The sequence below is a fragment of the Palaemon carinicauda genome, chromosome 39 (genome assembly GCF_036898095.1).
Source record: "Palaemon carinicauda isolate YSFRI2023 chromosome 39, ASM3689809v2, whole genome shotgun sequence".
Taxonomy (NCBI): Eukaryota; Metazoa; Arthropoda; class Malacostraca; order Decapoda; family Palaemonidae; genus Palaemon; species Palaemon carinicauda.
Window position 1 is genome coordinate 35,171,150 of NC_090763.1, and position 23,114 is coordinate 35,194,263.

The 23,114-nt window shown below is 47.4% G+C and overlaps 2 protein-coding genes across 5 annotated transcripts in view; both read right to left on the reverse strand.

The window, feature by feature from the left end:
- Window positions 1-23,114, reverse strand: part of LOC137631117 (plasmolipin-like) — a 232,385-nt gene that overhangs the window by 95,215 nt on the left and 114,056 nt on the right. The window lies entirely within an intron of this gene.
- The window catches only part of LOC137631115 (uncharacterized), a 104,021-nt gene that overhangs the window by 3,219 nt on the left and 77,688 nt on the right, over window positions 1-23,114 (reverse strand). The gene's annotated exons all lie outside the window — the stretch shown is intronic.

A 23,114-nucleotide genomic window follows, 5' to 3' on the forward strand; every position in this document is an offset into this window, starting at 1 on the left:
TCTGCCTTTTTAAGTACGTCTTCCTTACGGAGCGTCGCGATCCTCTTAGGATGCTGAGCGACCCCTAGGATCTGAAGTATGAAGGGTTGCAACCCATACCACAGGACCTCATCAAAACCTCTAATCTAGGCGCTTCTCAAGAAAAGAATTTGACCACCCGCCAAATCAACCAGGATGCGAAAGGCTTCTTAGCCTTCCGGACAACCCAAAAACAACAATAAAAACATTTCAAGAGAAAGATTAAAAAGGTTATGGAATTAGGGGATTGTAGTGGTTGAGCCCTCACCCACTACAGAACTCGCTGCTACGAATGGTCCCAGGGTGTAGCAGTTCTCCTAAAGAGACTGGACATCTTTAAGATAAAAAGACGCGAACACTGACTTGCTTCTCCAATAGGTTGCGTCCATTATACTTTGCAGAGATCTATTTTGTTTAAAGGCCACTGAAGTTGCGACAGCTCTAACTTCATGTGTCCTTACCTTCAGCAAAGCTTGGTCTTCCTCACTCAGATGGGAATGAGCTTCTCGTATTAACAGTCTGATAAAATAAGATAAAGCATTCTTTGACATAGGCAAAGATGGTTTCTTAACTGAACACCATAAAGCTTCTGACTGTCCTCGTAAAGGTTTAGTTCGTCTTAAATAGAACTTAAGAGCTCTCACAGGGCATAAGACTCTTTCTAGTTCATTTCCAACCATATTTGATAGGCTTGGAATATCGAACGATTTCGGCCAAGGACGAGAAGGTAGCTCGTTTTTGGCTAGAAAACCAAGTTGTAAAGAACATGTAGCCGTTTCAGATGAAAATCCGATGTTCCTGCTGAAGGCGTGAATCTCACCGACTCTTTTAGCTGTGGCTAAGCAAACCAGGAAAAGTGTCTTTAAAGGAGGCTGATTGTAGCGGCTCAAACCTTTCTGACATGAGGAATCTTAGTACCACGTCTAAATTCCAACCAGGTGTAGCCAAACGACGCTCCTTCGTGGTCTCAAAAGACTTAAGGAGGTCCTGTAGATCTTTGTTGTTGGAAAGATCTAAGCCTCTGTGACGGAAGACTGATGCCAACATGCTTCTGTAACCCTTGATAGTGGGAGCTGAAAGAGATCTTTCTTTCTTCAGGTATAAAAGGAAGTCAGCTATTTGAGTTACAGAGGTACTGGTCGAGGATACTGATACTGACTTGCACCAGTTTCGGAAGACTTCCCACTTCGATTGGTAGACTCTAAGGGTGGATGTCCTCCTTGCTCTAGCAATCGCCCTGGCTGCCTCCTTCGAAAAGCCTCTAGCTCTTGAGAGTCTTTCGATAGTCTGAAGGCAGTCAGACGAAGAGCGTGGAGGCCTTGGTGTACCTTCTTTACGTGTGGCTGACGTAGAAGGTCCACCCTTAGAGGAAGAGTTCTGGGAACGTCCACTAGCCATCGAAGTACCTCGGTGAACCATTCTCTCGCGGGCCAGAGGGGAGCAACTAACGTCAACCTTGTCCCTTCGTGAGAGGCGAACTTCTGCAGTACCTTGTTGACAATCTTGAACGGGGGGAATGCATAAAGGTCTAGATGCGACCAATCTAGGAGAAAGGCATCTATATGAACTGCTGCTGGGTCCGGGATTGGTGAGCAATAATTTGGGAGCCTCTTGGTCATCGAGGTTGCGAAGAGATCTATGGTAGGCTGGCCCCATGTGGCCCACAGTCTCTTGCACACATCCTTGTGTAGGGTCCATTCTGTTGGAATGATTTGTCCCTTCCGACTGAGGCAATCTGCCATGACATTCAAGTTGCCTTGGATGAACCTCGTTACTAGTGAAATGCTTAGATCTTTTGACCAGGTGAGGAGGTCCCTTGCGATCTCGTACAACGTCATAGAGTGGGTCCCTCCTTGCTTGGAGATGTACGCCAAAGCCGTGGTGTTGTCCGAGTTCACCTCCACCACTTTGCCTTGAAGGAGAGACTTGAAGCTTTTCAAGGCCAGATGAACTGCCAGTAGCTCCTTGCAGTTGATATGCATTGTCCTTTGACTCGAGTTCCAAGTTCCCGAGCATTCCCGACCGTCTAATGTCGCGCCCCAGCCCGTGTCCGATGCGTCCGAGAAGAGAACGTGGTTGGGAGTCTGAACAGCCAGGGGCAGACCCTCTCTGAGGCTGATACTGTCCTTCCACCAAGTCAGGGAAGACTTCATCTTCTCGGAAATGGGGATCGAGACCGCTTCTAGCGTCTTGTCCTTTTTCCAGTGAACAGCTAGGTGATATTGAAGAGGACGGAGGTGTAGTCTTCCTAACGATACGAACTGTTCCAGGGATGATAGCGTCCCTATCAGACTCATCCACTGCCTGACTGAACATCGCTCCTTCTTCAGCATGTTCTGGATGCATAACTGGGCTTGACTTGTTCTGGGGGCCGACGGAAAAGCCCGAAAAGCTAGACTGTGAATCTCCATCCCTAAATACACAATAGTTTGGGATGGGACCACTTGAGACTTCTCCATATTGACCAGGAGACCCAATTCCTTGGTCAGATCTAGAGTCCACTTTAGATCCTTCAGACAGCGACGACTGGAAGAAGCTCTTAGAAGCCAGTCGTCCAAATAGAGGGAGGCTCTGATGTCCGCTAAATGAAGGAATTTGGCTACATTCCTCATCAGCCTCGTAAACACAAGAGGAGCTGTGCTTAGGCCAAAGCACAGGGCTTGAAACTGGTAGACAACCTTTTCGTAAACGAATCTCAGAAAAGGTTGGAAGTCTGGGTGGATGGGGACGTGAAAGTATGCGTCCCTTAGGTCTAAAGAGACCATCCAGTCTTCCCTTCTGACCGCTGCTAGAACGGACTTTGTGGTCTCCATGGAGAACGTCTGCTTTGTGACAAAGACATTCAGCGCACTGAAGTCTAGCACCGGCCTCCACCCTCCTGTCTTCTTTGGCACTAAGAAGAGACGGTTGTAGAAGCCCGGGGTTTGATGGTCCAGGACTTTGACTACCGCTCCCTTTTCTAGTAAGAGAGACACCTCCTGTTTCAATGCTCGTCTCTTGTCTTCCTCTCTGTACCTGGGAGAGAGATCGATGGGAGACGTTGCTAGAGGGGGTTTTCGTACAAACGGGATCTTGTACCCTTCTCTGAGCAACTTCACAGATTGTGCATCTGCGCCTCTCTTCTCCCAGGTCTGCAAGAAGTTCTTGAGTCTGGCTCCCACTGCTGTCTGAAGAAGCTGGCAGTCAGACTCTGCCTTTAAAGGACTTGGTTCCTTTCTTCTTCCCACGTCTCCCTTCGGCACGAGCACCTCCTCTGCTGGAGGCTCTGCCACGAAAGGGCGGAATAAATCTGGACGCTGGAGTGTCCATCCTTGGTCTTGACAAGGTAGGCAAAGGGGTGGCTTTGCGGGCAGAGGACGCAACCAGGTCATGGGTGTCCTTCTGTATCAAAGAAGCCGCAATCTCCTTAATCAAGTCCTCTGGAAAAAGGCACTTAGAGAGAGGAGCAAACAGAAGTTCTGATCTTTGACACGGTGTCACTCCAGCTGACAGGAAAGAGCAAAGGTTCTCACGCTTCTTGAGGACTCCGGATACGAACGTTGCCGCAAGCTCACTAGATCCGTCACGTATGGCCTTGTCCATGCAGGACATGATGAGCAAGGAAGATTCCTTCTCAGTCGGGGAGATCTTCCTGCTCAAAGCTCCCAGACACCAGTCCAAAAAGTTGAAGACCTCGAAGGCTCTAAATACTCCTTTCAACAGATGGTCTAGGTCCTAAGGTGACCAGCATATCTTAGAGCGTCTCATGGCTAGCCTGCGGGGAGAGTCTACAAGACTTGAGAAGTCGCCCTGGGCAGAGGCAGGAACTCCCAAGCCGAGAACTTCTCCCGTGGCATACCAGACGCTCGATCTGGAAGAGAGTTTAGCAGGGGGAAACGTAAAGGCTGTCTTCCCTAGACTCTTTTTGGACTGCATCCAATCTCCTAAAACTCGTAAAGCTCTCTTGGACGAGCGTGCGAGGACGAGTCTAGTAAAGGCAGGCGAGGATGACTGCGTACCTAAAGCAAACTCTGACGGAGGAGAGCGCGGAGCCACAGACACAAACTGGTCCGGAAACATCTCTTTGAACAGAGCAAGAACTTTTCTAAAGTCCAAAGAGGGTTGCGTGGACTTGGGCTCGTCAAGGTCCGAATGTGGTTCATCAACGTGTGCCGCATCGTCATCATCAGAGAGTCCATCATCCGAGAATTGAGGAGGAAGCGGCAATGGAGTAGGTATCGGCTGGTCAGCTGAGTCCGGTCGCACGGGTGCACGCGTGACTGAACCGGACGCAACGTCATGGAACTGTTGCCCAGTCTGTGAGCTGGCAACAACCATAGCAGCGCGGGGACGCACAGCGTCTACTCCAGACTGTCTAGTCTGATGTGGGCGAGCAGAGGCAACCACACTGGGTTGCGGAGGTTGACGCACCGCGTCAAAACAAAACAACTCTGACGATTGTTGTACCTCGCGAACGTCAACGGAAGGTTCCGTGCGTCGCTGAACGTCAACATGCGGCTGGCAGGGTACACTGGAACGCATGGGTGGCGGGACTCTCTCAGCTGGAGTGCGCAAGAAGGTCGCCTCAGCGTCCACAGGACGCACAACCGTGGTTGGTTGTAGGCAAGAGGTAGGTGCAGCAGCAACCTCCTCCGCACGAAAGTCCTGCATCAGAGACATTAATTGGTACTGCATGGTCTGCAGCAAAGACCACTTAGGGTCTGCAGGAGCAGGTGCGGCGACAGACGGTGTAACTGCCTGAGGCGGTACCGCTTTGCCTCTCTTAGGAGGTGAGCAGTCATCGGAAGACTGCAGCGAGTCCGAACTGACCCAGTGGCTACAACTGGGCCGTTGGACTTGCGCGGAAGGGACCGACTTGCGCTTAAGAGGTCGTGAGACCTTGGTCCATGGTTTCTTACGAGAAACCTCTTCCGCAGACGAGGAATAAATGGGCTCTCTCGTCTTTGTGTGGGTGGGGCGATCTTGGGTAGATACGCCCGAAACCACGGAGGGAACGTCTGTTCGCTGATTAAAGCCTCTCGAACCCATTGGTCGTACGACATTGCTTCTCCCCTGGACTTGGGAGCTTGCAAGAGGTCCCGGACTAGGAGGACGACAGGCACGAACAGACGAACCCTCAAGCGCAACACTATCCACAACACTATCACTCACTTTATCACTTCCCACTGCACTCTTACACTTCAGCTCCTTGACGTCCGCCATGAGCTGGTTACGGTCACTAGCCAAGGATTCAACTCTCTCACCCAGAGCTTGGATGGCACGCATCATATCAGCCATCGAAGGTTCCTGAGTGCCAGAAGGGGGATTAGGAGCAACCACTACAGGGGAAGGAATAGGTTGTGGGGCATGAGGAGAGGAAAAATCAACAGAACGAGATGAACTTCTCCTGACTCTATCTCTCTCTAGCCTACGTGTATATTTCTGGAATTCGATAAAATCGAATTCCGAAAGCCCAACGCATTCCTCACATCGATCTTCCAATTGACAGGTTTTATCCCGACAATTGGAACAAACGGTGTGAGGATCGATAGAGGCCTTCGGAAGACGCCTTGAACAGTCCCTAGCATTACACTTCCTGAATTTTGGGACTTGAGAAGGGTCAGCCATTTTGAATTGGTCAAAGGGGAATTCAAAAACTATCCAAAGTCATCAACAAATAATCCGATATCAAAAAAAGAATGCAAGGATTTATTGAAGAGAAAGCCTGCACAGCGAAAGCTCAAAACTAGAAACGTGTACTTCACCAAATAGTTGTGAAAACAAATCCAGTTAGCAACAGCGAATTAGTAGGTCTTGCCGGTAGCACGACAGAGAGAAAATTGAGTTCTTTGTTTAAAATGAGTACTGAGTACCTGCACGACAGATGGCGCTGTTGAAGTACACCCCCTTCCTGCATAGCGATCGCTGGCGGATTTTTTACGTAGAGTTTTCTGTCGAGCAGCAGAGCTGCAGCTTATATAATCACCGGTTAAGTTAAATATTGAAAAATAACTGTATACTTCAAATGCTGAATATTATTATGTTTTTATAACTTATATGTTACATTAAAATCAAGGTGGCAGGTAAAGAAAAATGATATTTTGATTATAAAATAAATTTTTGAATATACTTACCCGGTGAATATATAATAGCTGACGTCTCCGACGGCTCGACAGATTCCAAAAACTCGCGAGCGATCGCCGTGAAGGTTGCGGGTGTGCCCACCAGCGCCGACTATCGGCCAGATACCGCATATACTTGTAAACATCTCCAGTTCTTCTCAGTCCCCTAGGTCTCTATCGGGGAGGAAGGGAGGGCCTTTAATTTATATATTCACCGGTTAAGTATATTCAAAAATTTATTTTATAATCAAAATATAATTTTTAAATATTAAACTTAGCCGGTGAATATATAATAGCTGATTCACACCCATGGTGGTGGGTAGAGACCAGTATTAATATAATAAAGGCGTATATGCTCAAGAGTTTTTGACAATTATTCAAAAAACAGACTTAAGTATAGGTACCTGGTAAGGAAGCAGACTCTGATTATTACTCTGCCTCATTAGTCCGCTTTCCTCACGAAGCCCAGCCATCCTCTCAGGATGCTGAAAGACTCCCAGGAGCTGTTATATCCAGGGCGAACACCCCTATAACAGGACCTCATCAATACCCTTAATCTGGGCGCTCTCAAGAAACAACATTTGACCACCCGCCAAATCAAAAAGGATGCGAAAGACTTCCTAGTCTTCCGTACAACCCAAGACAAGATTAAAAACATTTCAAGAGAAGATTAAAAGGATATTGGGATTAAGGGAATGTAGTGGTAGAACCCTCACCCACTACTGCACTCGCTGCAACGAATGGACCCAGGGTGTAGCAGTCCTCATAAAGAGTCTGGACGTCTTTTAAGTAAAATGAAGCGAACACCGACTTGCTCCTCCAAAAGGTCGCGTCCATAATACTTCGAAGAGACCTGTTTTGCTTAAAGACACCTAAGTCGCTATCGCTCTCACTTCGTGCGTCTTGACCTTAAGCAAACAACGATCTTTCTCATTTAAATGAGAATGTGCCTCCCGGATTAAAAGTCTAATAAAGAACGATAACGCATTTTTAGACATGGGCAATGAGGGCTTCTTAACGGAGCACCATAAGGCCTCAGAACCACCTCGTAATGGTTTAGTTCGAGCTAAGTAAAACTTAAGAGCTCTAACGGGGCACAGCACTCTTTCAACTTCGTTACCTACGATTTCTGACAGACTAGGTATTTCAAAAGATTTAGGCCAAGGACGAGAAGGCAGTTCGTTCTTGGCCAAAAAACCAAGTTGAAGCGAACATGTAGCTTTATTTGTAGAGAAGCCGATGTTCTTACTAAAAGCATGGATCTCACTGACCCTTTTAGCCGAAGCCAAGCACACCAAAAAAAAGCGTCTTGAGGGTGAGATCCTTCAGGTAGGCTGAATGCAATGGCTCAAACCTGTCCGACATTAGGAACCTTAGGACCACGTCTAAGTTCCAAGCGGGAGTTGACATACGACGCTCCTTAGAGGTCTCGAAGGACTTAAGGAGATCTTGGAGATCCTTGTTATTTGACAGATCCAAGCCTCTATGTCTGAAAACAGACGCCAACATGCTCCTGTAGCCTTTAATAGTGGGAGCAGAGAGGGAGCGAACATTTCTCAGATGCAGGAGAAAGTCCGCAATTTGGGCTACAGAGGTACTGGAAGAGGAAATAGAGGAGGACTTGCACCAGTCTCTAAATACCTCCCATTTCGACTGATAGATCCTGATGGTAGAGGATCTTCTAGCCCTCGCGATCGCTCTAGCTGCCTCCTTCGAAAACCCTCGAGCTCAAGAGAGTCTTTCGATAGACTGAAGGCAGTTAGACGAAGCGTGGGGAGGCTTTGATAAAATCTCTTTACGTGAGGCTGTCGCAAGAGATCCATCCGTAACGGCAGACTTCTTGGAACATCTACCAGCCAGAGTGGAGCAACCAATGTCAACCTGGTCCCTTCGTGAGAGGTGAACTTCTGCAGCACCTTGTTTAGGATCTTGAAAGGTGGAAAGGCATAAACGTCCAGGTGAGACCAGTCCAACAGGAAAGCGTCTATGTGGGCTGCCTCTGGATCTGGAACTAGAAAGCAGTAAGTCGAGAGCCTCTTTGTCAGAGAAGTCGCAAAAAGATCTATGGTGGGTTGACCCCATGTCATCCATAGCTTCTCGCACACAGTCTTATGCAACGTCCACTCCATGTCCTCTTCTGATGAGGCAGTCCGCCAAGACATTCATTTTTCCTTGCACAAATCTCGCCAAAGGAGAGATGTAACTTGCCTTAAATGGAGTTCCTTCTGATCCGTGGATCAAAGACCCGAGCATTCCAGACTGTCCAGTGGAGCTCCCTAACCCAAAACCGAAGCATCTGAATACAACACATGGTTTGGGTTCTTGATCGCAAGAGAAAGACCTTCTCGAAGTCTGATGTTGCTGTCCCACCAAGTCAGACATGTCTAGACTGGGTTGGAGATTGGGAAAGAGATACTCTCTAAGCCCTTCTCCTTGTTCCAATGGTTTAGGTGAAATTGGAGAGGGCATAGGTTGAGTCTCCTCAGAGAGATAAACTACTCCAGCGATGAAAGAGTTCCCACGAGACTAGTTCAAACTCTTACAGAGCAACTGTTTTCCTCTTGCAAGTGAAGGACTTTTAACAGAGCTTGTTCCATTCTTGTGGGAGACGAAAAGGCCCGAAAAATCAGACACTGTATCTCCATTCCCAAATAAAGAATAGTCTGGGATGGGGTACTGTAAGTTACGACTTCTCTACGTTCACTATGAGACCTAGCTCCTTGGTTACGTCTAATGTCCATTAGAGGCTCTCCAGACAGTGATATAATGACGACGCCCTGATTAGCCAGTCGTCAAAATAAAAGGGAGGCTCTGAATCCTCAAAAAATGTAGAAAGCTTGCTACATTTTGCAAGGGCCTTGTAAAAACAAGAGGAGCAGGAATGAGGCCGAAGTACAGTGCTCGACATTGGTACATTACTTTCCCGTCCACAAACCTCAGATGTTGTTGAAAGTTTGGATGAATCGGGATGTGGAAGTATGCATCCTGAAGGTCGAGAGAGACCATCCAGTCGCCTTCCCTTACTGCTGCCAAGACAGATTTGGTAGTCTTCATCGTGAAGTTTGTCTTGACAATGAACACATTGAGCGCACTTACATCTTAAGTACTCCTGTAGTGAACGTGGCTGCCAGATCATTGGAGCCATCCCTGATAGCTTTGTTCCTGCAGTGAACATGGCTGTCAGATCATTGGAGCCATCCCTGATAGCCCTGTTCATGCATGACATAATTGTACAGCAAAACATTGATAGCTGGAGAGACCTTCTGACTTAAGGCTCCCAGGGACCAACCAACAAATAAAAACTTCAAACGCTCGAAAAAACTCCTAACAGGAGATGGTCTAGCTCTGAAGCCGACCATAAAATCTTGGAGCGTCTCATGGCCAGGCGACGGGGAGAGTCTATGAGGCTTGAGAAGTCTCCCTGGGCAGAGGCAGGAACTCCCAAGCCGAGAACTTCTCCCGTGTCATACCAGACGCTCGCTCTAGAAGCCAGTTTAAAAGGAGGGAAAGCAAAGGCTGTCTCCCCCAAACTCCTCCTGGTGATCAACCAGTCGCCTAGCAAACGTAAAGCTCTCTTAGAAGAGCGAGAGAGCACTAGCTTAGAAAACGACGGCTTCGAAGTAGCTAGGCCTAGCGTAAACTCTGACGAAGGCGAACGAGGAGCAGCAGTTACAAAATGGACCGGAAAAAGATCCTTAAAAATCAGCATGATTTTTTTTAAAGTCCATAGAGGTCTGAGCAGCTTTAGGCTCCTCTCCGTCTGACAAAGTCCCCAAAGGAATATCAGTAGGAGGAGGATCAGCAACTTCCTCATCTGAAGGAACCTCGTCCGACAATTGTCTAGTCTCATGAAAAGGAGAGACCTGCCGCGGTGGCAATGCTTGACAGGCAATGTCAACAAGCAAAGGAGCAGCAGTAGCAGTAGAGGAAGCGACGTCAGGTCGCTGCTGAAAGGACTGAAAACCTTGTGACTGTCCAACAACAACAACAGGAGTTGATGGACGCTCGACGTCACGTCGGAACTGCATTGACTGCCTAGACTGAGCAGTCAAAACAACCTTCGACTGCGGTGATTGACGCTCAACGTCAAGTCGAGGCAACTGAGCTGGTTGGCAAACGTCCTGAACGTCAACACGAGACTGCGGCAGCGGCTGAACGTCAACACGAGACTGCGGCAGCGGCTGAAAGTCAACACGAGACTGCAGTGAGGGAGGATCCATGTCACGTGACTGACGTGAAAAACTCCTGACATCACGTTTCAAAGTACAAGAAACGTCAGCACTAACGTCACTCTTCTCCATAAGGGAGGCAAGCTTAGTCTGCATGTCCTGCAGGACAACCCATTTAGGATCAACGGGAGTCGGAACGGGCCGAGACGACGGTAACGTCTGTGTTGGCAAAACATTGCCTTTACCGCGACCCTCGGACCCCGTGTTACGCTTGCGTTTAATAGGCGAACAGTCTTCCGACGACTGCAAAGGGTCAGAGCTGTCCCCATGGCTACAGCCAGGACGCTGGACCTGTCCTGAAGGGACTGACTTTCGCTTAAAGGGTCTAGAAACCTTGCGCCAAGGTTTCTTTTGCGAAAAGTCTTCGGATGACGAGGAGAAACTTCGTCTCTCCTGTCTTATGGCAAGGACGTGCTTGCCGAGCAACGTCTGATACCTTTGAGGGAACCTCTGTTCGTTGGTTTACACTCCTCACTCCCTTAGGTCCTACGACATTCCTTCTCCCTGGTGCATGGGAGCCTGAAAGAGGTCTCGGACTAGGCAAGTGACAAGCACGAACAAACGAACCCTCCGCAACACAGCACATGTTTTCTAGCACTCACTTCACTGATATCGTATTTTTCAATAATTTCACATTAGGCATGAATAAAACTGATATCTACCTGAAGCACGCAATTCTCCCTTACATCAAAAGGTTATAATTGCAAAATGAGTCGTATAATGTAAGTACATTAGTACAAAATGAAACACACATGCAAAAATCAAAAAACATATACATATATATCGAATAAAACGGAAATATATAAAGTTAAAAAGGATCAGTGACTGGGTAGGAGACTAAACACTAGTTCACTAAAGACTACGTTTTCAATCTCTCACCGTACAGTGCCTTGGGACGAGAATAAAAACTAAAAACGTTTTATCCTTTCTCCCCGTACAGAGACTTGGGACGAGAGTAAAAAACTGAATCGAGAACAACGTTACTCGCTCCCAAACTCCTTACTTGGGACGAGAATAAAGATCAGATCGTTCTCTCTTTCTCTCTCTCTCTCTCTCCGTCTCTCTCTCTCTCTCTCTCTTGTCACACACAAGAGAATTGCCCACTCACCCTTCGTCAATAAACAGGTTATTTAACCAAAGGAAAAAACTGAAAGGACTAAGAAATTGAAAATTAACAAGTTCCTTTAAATTAGTACAGTATTTAAAACACTTCAGTTTGAAAGAAGAATGAACAAAACGTCAAAATCGATTTACTCTTTCAGCAAAGTGAAACCGTGATTCTCTCTTTCTCTATCGTAACGATAGAGCGCAAACTGCGTAGCATAAATAAACCAAAAGTTAGTTCATCTTTGAAAAAACAGCACGAAGACTATTCAAAGAATATATTTCTTAAAATATTTTCTAAAAAATATTCATTTCATAACTCTTACAGAGCAAATGATTTAAACTTAACGAAAATAAAAGTTGAATGGGCTCAACGTTGTTTAACTTCGGTTTCCAAGTTAGGACCGCCTACATCTCGGACTAGGGGAGGAATAGGTAAAGGCCGCATATAAACAAAACATAAAATTTATCTTGATGTTTAGTATAAATGGAAAGCTAATCGAAGAGGCCTAATAAAGGCGGGTGAGATATAAAATATATAGAGGAAAATCTATAATTATCAACAATAATTTATAACGTGATAAAATAATTACTAAAAGCCTTAAACACACTTCCGTACACTGAGGGAAGGGTCGGCCATCTTTACTCTATGGAAAAACCAGAGATAAAAAAGCAAGGGCAAAACACTTTTCCTCTCCTTTCAAAAGCATTTCTTTTGAAGATAGTATTGAATAATCCAACACGGCGAAAGCAATAAAATCAAAACCAAGTAATTCACCAATTCGGTAGAAAATTCGAGGTCATAAAGCGAGTGGAATCAATTTGTCGATGAAACCGACAGAGAAGAACTGGAGATGTTTACAAGTATATGCGGTATCTGGCCGATAGTCGGCGCTGGTGGGCACACCCGCAACCTTCACGGTGATCGCTCGCGAGTTTTTGGAATCTGTCGAGCCGTCGGAGACGTCAGCTATTATATATTCACCGGCTAAGTTTAATATTTAAAATTGAAAAATATTAAGCTTAAAAACCACAGAAACTTTGCATTAAATGAGTACAATAGGTGTTACATTTGATATAGCTTCATATCTGGTATTGTTTTGGTACTATTTCATATGGTGAAAAATCTATTTTTGGGTGAGATAGCCATGTCGTCCTGATGGAAGGTTCCTTCAGTAGCTTCCTAAAGGTATATATGACTACAGTAGATATTCCCAGAGAATTAAACTAAAGGTTTCACAGAATTCTAACTTCTGGCGCGAGTACCCATAAGGTTTCCCTTTAGGATATCGTATAATAACAGGGGACATATGCTTGACACGCCACATAGCTATCTGCACCCCACATAGCGTTTACGCTTCGAGGGGGAGTAGTGGCAAGTTATAGGAGGAGCCGTTACAAACTTCTCCTCCTCCGTTACTGTTTTGGTACTCGGCGACGTCAACATCCGGTCGCCATCTTGGATGACGCCGCCGTAGCGCGCCATTGTCATTCCTTTCGGCGTTTATGCCAGCCTCCATGATACAATAAGATTGGGAGGGCCTGTCGAGGCCGAATAGAGAACAAGGGCGGTTCCATCAGGAGGACATGGCTATCTCACCCAAAAATAGATTTTTAGACCTGTGGCATATCCGTTACATGCCACCTCAGATAAGCATATACCATGTTACTGCTTTAATTGGACAGAAGGAACATCTTGAAGTTGCTTGATAGAGGAACTCACCTAGTTTTGGAGATACCTGCCGGTCCCAGGGCCAGATAGAGAAGGTAAGTATACTCGTGTTGGGACATGTTACCTTAATCTAGATGAGTTTGCATCAAGAGAACAAAATTATAACATTGTTCATAATAATATAAAAAATACATACATACATATACAAAGGCACTTCCCCCAATTTTGGGGGGTAGCCGACATCAACAAATGAAACAAAACAAAAAAGGGGACCTCTACTCTCTACGTTCCTCCAGCCTAACAAGGGACTCAACCGAGTTCAGCTGGTACTGCTAGGGTGCCACAGCCCACCCTCCCACATTATCCACCACAGATGAAGCTTCATAATGCTGAGTCCCCTACTGCTGCTACCTCCGCGGTCATCTAAGGCATCGGAGGCAGCAGCAGGGCCTACCGGAACTGCGTCACATTCGCTCGCCATTCATTCCTATTTCTAGCACGCTCTCTTGCCTCTCTCACATCTATCCTCCTATCACCCAGAGCTTCCTTCACTCCATCCATCCACCCAAACCTTGGCCTTCCTCTTGTACTTCTCCCATCAACTCTTGCATTCATCACCTTCTTTAGCAGACAGCCATTTTCCATTCTCTCAACATGGCCAAACCACCTAAACACATTCATATCCACTCTAGCTGCTAACTCATTTCTTACACCCGTTCTCACTCTCACCACTTCGTTCCTAACCCTATCTACTTGAGATACACCAACCATACTCCTTAGACACTTCATCTCAAACACATTCAATTTCTGTCTCTCCGTCACTTTCATTCCCCACAACTCCGATCCATACATCACAGTTGGTACAATCACTTTCTCATATAGAACTCTTTTTACATTCATGCCCAACCCTCTATTTTTTACTACTCCCTTAACTGCCCCCAACACTTTGCAACCTTCATTCACTCTCTGATGTACATCTGCTTCCACTCCACCATTTGCTGCAACAACAGACCCACTGATCCACCTCCTCAAGTAACTCTCCATTCAACAGGACATTCAACCTTGCACCACCTTCCCTTCTCGTACATCTCATAACCTTACTCTTACCCACATTAACTCTCAACTTCCTTCTCTCACACACACTTCCAAATTCTGTCACTAATCGGTCAAGCTTCTCTTCTGTGTCTGCAACCAGTACAGTATCATCCGCAAACAACAACTGATTTACCTCCCATTCATGGTCATTCTCGTCTACCAGTTTTAATCCTCGTCCAAGCACTCGAGCATTCACCTCCCTCACCACTCCATCAACATCGTCGTCGTTGTCGGCGCCCACTCGTGTCCGAGTATTGGGTTCTGTCGTTAGCCATCAGCCTCCTATCTATGGGGTGGGTGCTTATGTCTGATGTGGCTGTTAAGTCCTAGTCTGTGGTGGAAGAGTCGCGGACAGTGTTCATAAGGGAGGGTAGGTGGTGGGCGGGGCTGTTCTAATCGCTCTCTCCTTCTTCTCCTAGCCTCCTCATTTTGTCTCCTCCTCTCCTCGAAGTCCACGGTGCCATGGTGTACTGTACTCTTCCAGGTTTTCCTGTCCCTGGCTGTTTCTTCCCATGAGGAAGGATCGATGTCAGTTAGAGCCAGGGTGCGCTTTAGTTGATCTTTATAGCGCATTTTCGGGGCTCCTCGTGGTCTGGTGCCCTGGGTCAGTTCTCCGTAGAATATTTTCTTTGGGAGCCTAGATGGATCCATCCTATGCACGTGTCCTATCCAGCGGAGGCGGTGGTGGATGATGGTGGCCTCCACGCTGGTCAGCGAGGCACGTTCTAAGACTTCAATGTTGGTGGTGTGGCTCTCCCAGGGGATTTTCAAGATCTGCCTCAGTTTCATTTGTTGGAAGCGTTCTAGGTTTTTAAGATCGTTTCTATATAGCGTCCATGTTTCACATGCATACAGGAGCGTGGAGAGGACTACTGCCCTGAACACCATTATTTTGGTGGTCATTGTCAGTGCGTGGTTGTTAAATACGCGGCAGTTGAGTCGGCCAAAGGCGGAGTGGGCTGCCTTGATCCTGTTCTCCACGTCCTTTTTGCTTGTGGGAGCTGATGTTAGGATGCTCCCTAGGTAGGAGAACTGGTCCACCTGTTCTAACGGTATGTCATTCACTGTGGTATTGAAGTTTGGGAGCATCAGTCCTGGTGGATGTTGGACGAGGGTCTTGGTTTTATCTGTGTTGACTTGCATCCCAAAACGTTCGTAGGCAGAGTTGTATGCATCAGCTAACGACTGCAGGTCCTCTGCCGTCTAACCTGGGGTGGCATTGTCGTCAGCATACTGCAGTTCTCGCACTGCACACAAGGTGGTCTTGGTTCTGGCGCGGAGTCTGGCGAGGTTGAAAGCGCCTCCATCCATGCGGAAACGTAGGTCGACTGAGGGTGTGTCTGGGGGAATCTCGTTGAGCATTGCTGCGGTGTATAGCGAGAAACACGTTGGGGCCAGAACACAGCCCTGCTTCAGGCCGCCGTTGATGGGGAATGGGTCTGAAAGAGAGTTCTGGTGGCAGACTCTCCCAACCATTCCGTCATGGAGGGCACGCACCAGCTTGACAAAATCGGGTGGGCAGCCATATCTTTTGAGGACAGCCCACATGGCAGGTCGAGGTACTTTGTCGAAGGCCTTTTTCAAATCCCAGAAGATGAACATTATGGGCTGTTGTTGTTCGAGGCTCTTCTCTTGTAGTTGTCGCGCACAGAAGATCATGTCTATGGTCCCGCGGGAAGGTCAAAAGCCGCACTGGGACTCTGGCAGGACGTCTTCTGCGAGAATAAGGAGGCGGTCAAGGAGAATCCGAGCGAAAATCTTACTCGCGATGCTTAGTAGTGATATTCCCCGGTAGTTGTTACAGTTCTCCCTGTCTCCCTTCTTGAAGATGGTAACGATGTTTGCATCGCGGAAGTCACTGGGGATGATCTTGGTCTCCCATATTTTCAGTATAAGGAGCATCAAACGGTTCCTCAAACCGGGGCCACCGTGAGTGAGGAGCTCCAACGGGATGTTGTCTGGCCCTGGGGCTTTGCCGGGCTTCATGCGCTGCAGGGCCTTGTTGAAGTCATGGATGGAGGGTGGTAGTGCCATCCAGTGACGGACGGGATGCTGCGGAGTCATTCGCAGGAGATCGTCTGGGGTGTCTGCTTGGTCATTGAGGAGGTTTTCAAAGTGAGACCTCCACCTGGCCAGGATGCCCTCGCTGTCGGTGATGGTCGTGGCCCCATCCGCGTCCTTCAGGCTGCCCACTGATGACCGTGTGGGACCGAATATTTCCTTTGTTGCTGCATAGAAGCTGCGCAGGTCACGTTGGTCAGCGAAACTCTGTATTTCTGCAGCTTTTCTTTGCCACCAGGTGTTCTGGGCTTCACGGATCCCTCTTTGGCAACCAGCTTCAGCCACCTTGTGAGCACATTTGTTAGCTGCTGTTGGTTGGTTTTCCAAAGTCAGGCGTGCTTGTCGTTTGGTTTCAATGAGAAGAGAGATGGTAGCATCATTCTCATCAAAACAATCCTGCCGTTTCTTGGTGGTGTAGTCTAGTGTTTCCTCCGCGGCACGGGCCATGGCGTTTCTGAGGGTGGTCCAGTAGTGCTCAACAGTGGCCTGACCCACGGGGTCTGCGAGGTGTTGTTCGCAGGCCTCCTTGTAGTTTTGTGCCACCTGTGGGTTGCGGAGCTTACTACAATCAAAGTGTTGGTGTGGTACGCTGTCAGGTGCCCTTCTGGGTGGTCGTAGGGTCGTCACGGAGAGTCGGGAGATAAGGAGTCTGTGGTCCGTCCAGCAGTCGTTCGCTCCGGGCATGGATCGGGTGATGCGGACGTCTCCTCGGTCTCTGGCTCTGGTCAGGACGTAGTCCAGGGTGTGCCAGTGTTTAGACCGTGGGTGTCTCCATGTGGTCTTTTGTCGCTTTGGTAACTGGAAGATGGTGTTGGTTACCACAAGTTGGTGTTCTGCACACAGACCCAGTAGGAGTTGGCCATTGGCGTTGCAATTTCCAATGCCATGGCGGCCGATGATTCCCTCCCACAGGCGATGGTCTTTGCCTACTCGGGCATTAAAGTCGCCAAGCACAACGAGCTTGTCATTGGCGGGCACTGCCTGGATGGTGCGGTCGAGCTGGGTGTAGAAGGCCGCTTTGTCATCATCGGTTGAGGTCATAGTCGGGGCGTAGACAGAGATCAGGGTGAGGTGTCCGTCCCGCGTGATGGGGATGCGGACAGTCATCAGGCGCTCACTGATGGCCTTGGGAGCGAGGTTGTGCTGCTGCACTAGCTGGGAACGGATGGCGAAGCTGACACCGTGGATGCGAGGCTCCTCTAGGGCCTTGCCTTTCCAGAAGATGGTGTAGCCTGTTCCAGCTTCCCTGATGTTGCCCTCTTCGGGTAGTTTGGTCTCGCTAAGAGCCGCCACATCAACATTGAAGCGGGCTAGCTCCTTGCAGACGAGGGCTGTACGTCGTTCCGGGCGGTTGGTGTTCGTCACGTCTTGGAGGGTGCGGATGTTCCACGCACCTAAGGTTAATATTTTTTTCTTGTTGTTTCGACCGCATTAGTGGGATGTCCGCCAGCCGCGGTGAGCTGACCAGGCGGGTTTGCCGTGTCCGATGTTTACCCCACCTTTTCTAGGGGCCTCCCCATGTGGGGTGGGCTGCGGTGTCCTCAATAGGCCAGCCCAGTCACGGGTCCAGCTGCCGAACTCTGGTGTCACGGCACCGTCACCAGAGAGCGACTGAATCTTAGACTCGCCGCTTGAGTGCAGTCGTGGGCTAAGGGCTTCCAGCTATCCAGGCCTGCCCCCTTCACCCACGGTGCTGTCGCCTCAGGACTTGGTGTTGGTGATGATGATGATGATGGTGAGAAAGAGATGAAGTAGGGTGGAGGAAATGTCAGAATGCAAGTAGCTGGGTATATTGTTTTGGGTGGTCGTGACTTTGCAACGGCCACGCACACACACTTGGCCCACATCGTTTTCACCGCGGCTCAAGACATATGAGACAGGTGGCTTCTCCGATGTTGGTTGCATCGGGCTGCCGGGTTCTTGTTATGTCAAGGCCCGCCTTGTTGCCTGCCCGACAGGCATTGCCCTCTTCCGCCGGCGCTGGGAAGCTCCGCCGTTGGGGTCTTGTTTGGTTTGATTTTGGAGTTTTCCTTCTCCTAGCCTTTGCCTATCTTAAAATAAAGGAGAAGGCCTATGGGGGTCCAGTCTTGGTCTGGTCTCTCAGAACTGGCCTTAACAGTATGGTTGAGCCTGCCAGGGTGGATAAACTACCCCACCGCCATTTCCCAGCCCATCATTGAGACACTCAAGCCCCTCTACTGCAGCAAAGTGCTGGACCATCAGAGGGGCCATCAACATACAAGTTAAACAACCACGGTGACATCACACATCCCTGTCTCAGCCCCACTCTCACCGGAAACCAATCACTCACTTCATTTCCTATCCTAACACATGCTTTACTACCTTTGTAGAAACTTTTCACTGCTTGCAACAACCTTCCACCAACTCCATATAACCTCATCACATTCCACATTGCTTCCCTATCAACTCTATCATACGCTTTCTCCAGATCCATAAACGCAACATACACCTCCTTACCTTTTGCTAAATATTTCTCGCATATCTGCCTTACTGTAAAAATCTGATTCATACAACCCCTACCTCTTCTAAAACCACCCTGTATTTCTAAGATTGCATTCTCTGTTTTATCCTTGATCCTATTAATCATTACTCTACCATACACTTTTCCAACTACGCTTAACAAACTAATACCTCTTGAATTACAACACTCATGCACATCTCCCTTACCCTTATATAGTGGTACAATACATGCACAAACCCAATCTACTGGTACCATTGACAACACAAAACACATATTAAACAATCTCACCAACCATTCAAGTACAGTCACACCCCCTTCCTTCAACATCTCAGTTCTCACACCATCCATACCAGACGCTTTTCCTACTCTCGTTTCATCTAGTGCTCTCCTCACTTCATCTATTGTAATCTCTCTCTCTCATTCTCATCTCCCATCACTGGCACCTCAACACCTGCAACAGCAATTATATCTGCCTCCCTATTATCCTCAACATTCAGTAAACTTTCAAAAAATAAAAGGGTAATAAAATTCTGAAACAGTGTTTTATTTCATGAGAGAGAGAGGGCGAAATGAGACGCACAGGGTAACCTAATACTCTTTTATTCGTTAAAACAGAATTAGCATGAAATAAGTAAAACTTTTAAAATAAGCTATGCAATTAAAAACATAGACTAAAGACATCAAAAGAAGTGGGTGTGGAATCTGAAAAGGAAAACTTGCCATTACACACAAGTTCCGGAGGAACTATAAAGTCTTTCTAGAAAGTCTTATATACACTTCATGTTAAAACATGTGGCACACGTGTTACTGTCTATGTTACTTCACCTTGTCATAAACGCTATGTGTAAAGGAATGACAATGGCGCGCTACGGCGGCATCATCCAAGATGGCGACCGGATGTTGACGTCGCCGAGTACCAAAACAGTAACGGAGGAGGAGAACTTTGTAACGGCTCCTCCTATAACTTGCCACTATTCCTCCTCGAAGCGTAAACGCTATGTGGGGTGCAGATAGCTATGTGGCGTGTCAAGCATACGTCCCGTTATTATACGATATCCTAAAGGGAAACCTTATGGGTACGAGAAGTTAGAATTCTGTGAAACCTTTAGTTTAATTCTCTGGGAATATCTACTGTAGTTATATATACCCTTAGGAAGCTACTGAAGGAACCTTCCATCAGGAAAACATGGCTTGAGCCCAAAAAACTGCTCATACACTACTTATAAAATTATGTCTAGAACTGTACCTAATGATATAACTGCATAGTAAAAAGTAGTATATTTTCGACTAAATTCTGTTCGCTAACCCTCGGTCACTAACATGGTCGTCTGTCTCTTCCCCAAAGATAGAGACAGTTTTAGTGGCTAATTTAAAAGAGAAAGGGTACGAAGGCGAGAGGGGGATTTTTACTTTTTTTTTTTTTTTTTTTTACCTAGAGGTTGCCAATTGACACTTCCACACAATAGCTTGTTCTATTCATAGACAAGTACGGAAATAATAGACTTTTGTTTAAAAATCATATCGTTACGATGAGAACCCCATATAAACAAAATTAATATGTACAATACTTTTAAAATTTCTCATTTGTTCCTACCCATACAACACAAGCATTATGTCCTTTAAAATAGGGAGATTTGCTCATTGCTGGAAGAGAGAGCGCTTGAACCAAACTGGAAATTCTTTTCATCCCTGGACATGTCCTCCTGCCTGGTCCCACATGGAAGCGGGGAAAGGGACAACATATAGATGTAGAAGCTATTAAGGTCTCCGCTAGAACATAAAAAATCTCTTTGTCTCTAACAGACAAATGGCATCGGGAGTTTCAAAGCAAGCACTCAAAAGAAGTTTGGTAGGACACGGACTAATCTTCCCCCTTGCCAGGAGGATGGAGGAGTTGCGTCTTGGCTTACGGTCTGGTTAACCAAGTTCTGGGGAAACCATTAACAGGTGAGCACTGGTACTCTCTCCCAGAGGAGAAGGGTAGCTTCAAGGGAAGCATATACCCATCCGAGGAACACTGACAACTCCAGGTTTCCTATCAAAAAAACAATTTTTACTATAAGGCACGCAGGTACAAGTGACACTCAGTCCACATCATGGAACTGCCTTCCCAGGTAGAAAAACTACCAGAAAGTGAGAAAATTTATGCTACGTGCTATCGTCTTACTGATTGGAAAACCAAGAACTACACCCCTTCACAAAGGCACACAACACATTGTGCTTCAAGGGTTTGTACAGTATCATTGAAACAAAATTCATTTCACATGCTCAACTTCCAGTGCACTTCCGTTTACAAGCATGAGTGATCACAAAGAACAAAAAACGAAGATTGACACTTTTCACAAATAAATGTAAAAAAAAGATCTAGCAGTCAGCAAAGTAGAGATACGGTACGTCTGTATCTGTTAAGGTTAACGACTAAAGTGGCTATTTTGTGACAAATGGGAGGTTAGGGTCTCCCCATTGAACCCCGCATCAATAACCAACTCATCTCGCTACCCCTCGTTAATCAAATTCCTTGATAACAATTCAATGCCCATTCTAGTGATGCTGAAGACATATCACAAATTTTAAGTAATTTGTATTTATCCTAACAATACTTACCTCGAACTACTTTCTTAGGAGTATCTGGGATCTCCTCCCAACCGACCAGAATTTTGTGTAGTTTACCCTAGTCCCGTTTTCTATGAGGGGTAACCTCAGGTGGAGTGGAACACGCCCTGAGGCTATCCCCAGGTCAGAGAGCATGCTTGCTCAGGTCTCGATCTCCAGTAAGTTCTTGATAGCTTAGGTATCTATGAAGTCCAGCAAGGCACTCGGGGTAGGATGGGCTTGCCATTACCCGAAAGTAGTTCGAGGTAAGTATTGTTAGGAAAAATACAAATTACTTAAAATTTGTGATTTGTTCCAACACAGAGTACTTACCTCGAACTACTTTCTTAGGAGACTTATACCTTAGGAGGTGGGAGTGTCCTTCAGGACCTAGAGACCGTGACGAGAATAGAAGAGGAACCTAGGTAGGAGACTAGGTTCTGCTGACCTCAAAGAAAACACGAGAAAATAGGGAAAACTACGCAAAAAACCATCTTAGTGTCTAAGTAACTCACTTCTGCAAGAATCCTAGGAGACATGTCCTTCCAATGATAGTGTATCCCATGGCAGTTTCAGGGGGCTACCCGAGTCATTTCCGGTAAGGGAATAGGGGAAGGAAGAACAAGGGGGCTCAGGAAGGAACCTGTGTCTCTTGGACTCGCTACCCGCAGTTACCACTGGGGCTACTGTACACCATTAAACCGTTTGGAGCGCGGAAATGACGGGACCGAGCGAGAACCCGCCCAGGGACTTTCTCGAGTAGTCCTTCAAGCAGTGAGCCGTAAAGGTCGACTGGTTAGACCAAGTACCTGCCCTCAGGATTTGGCCCACTGCCATGTTCTTCTCAATCGCCAAAGAAGCATTTAGACTCCTAATGCTGTGGGGTCTGGGCTTTCCTGGAAAGGGAACCCCTGCACTACTGTAGGGCCTGACGATCACTTGCCTTATCCAGAAGAAGAAAGTGTTCTTGGAGACTGGCTCCTTCACAGTCCCGAGGAAAATGAAGACTCTTGATCTCGGGATGAAGTCTAGCTGTCCTTTCTAAATACTGCCATACTGCAAGTCCCTCGGGTTGTCCGAGCGAGGGATGGCTGGCACTGAGAACAATTCCACTTTGGGGTCCCAAACAGCTGGATTCTGAGTCTTGGCTACGAAGGAGGGTAAGAATCTGAAAGTAGTTTCTCGCCAGCCCTTCGAGTGTGAGATCTCGTACGACAGGCCAAGAATCTCACCTACTCTTTGCTGATGCCAGAGCTAAACGAAAGACTGCCTTGATGGTGAGCTCCTTGTCTAGAATGTCTTTTAGAGGCTCGAAGGGAGGTTCCAAAAGCATCTTCAAGTACCCTAGCCACATCCCCTGGGGCACTCTAACAGCTAGGGGGAAAAACGAATGCTTGAAGCTCTTGAAGAGCGTCGAGATCTACCTTGAGGCACCCAGGTCTATGTCCTTCAGGAGGAAGACTTGGGATGGACATGCCCACTTCGTCCCTGAGATAGACCAGGAAGTCTGCTATCTCGTGAATGGAGGCCCCTAACGGCCTGATGTTCTTCGAGGAGCACCCCTTAGAAAAGGTAGCCCACTACGCCTGGTACACCTCGACTAACGAACGCCTCAGGTACCCTGACATCCTTGATGCTGTCCTCGACGGAAATCTTTCCTTTTTCAGGAGACGCTCGATAACCTCCACGCGTGAAAGAGGGACCAAGGGTTTTCGTGGAACCTCTGGAAGTGAGGCTGCCGGAGAAGGTCTGGTCTGTCT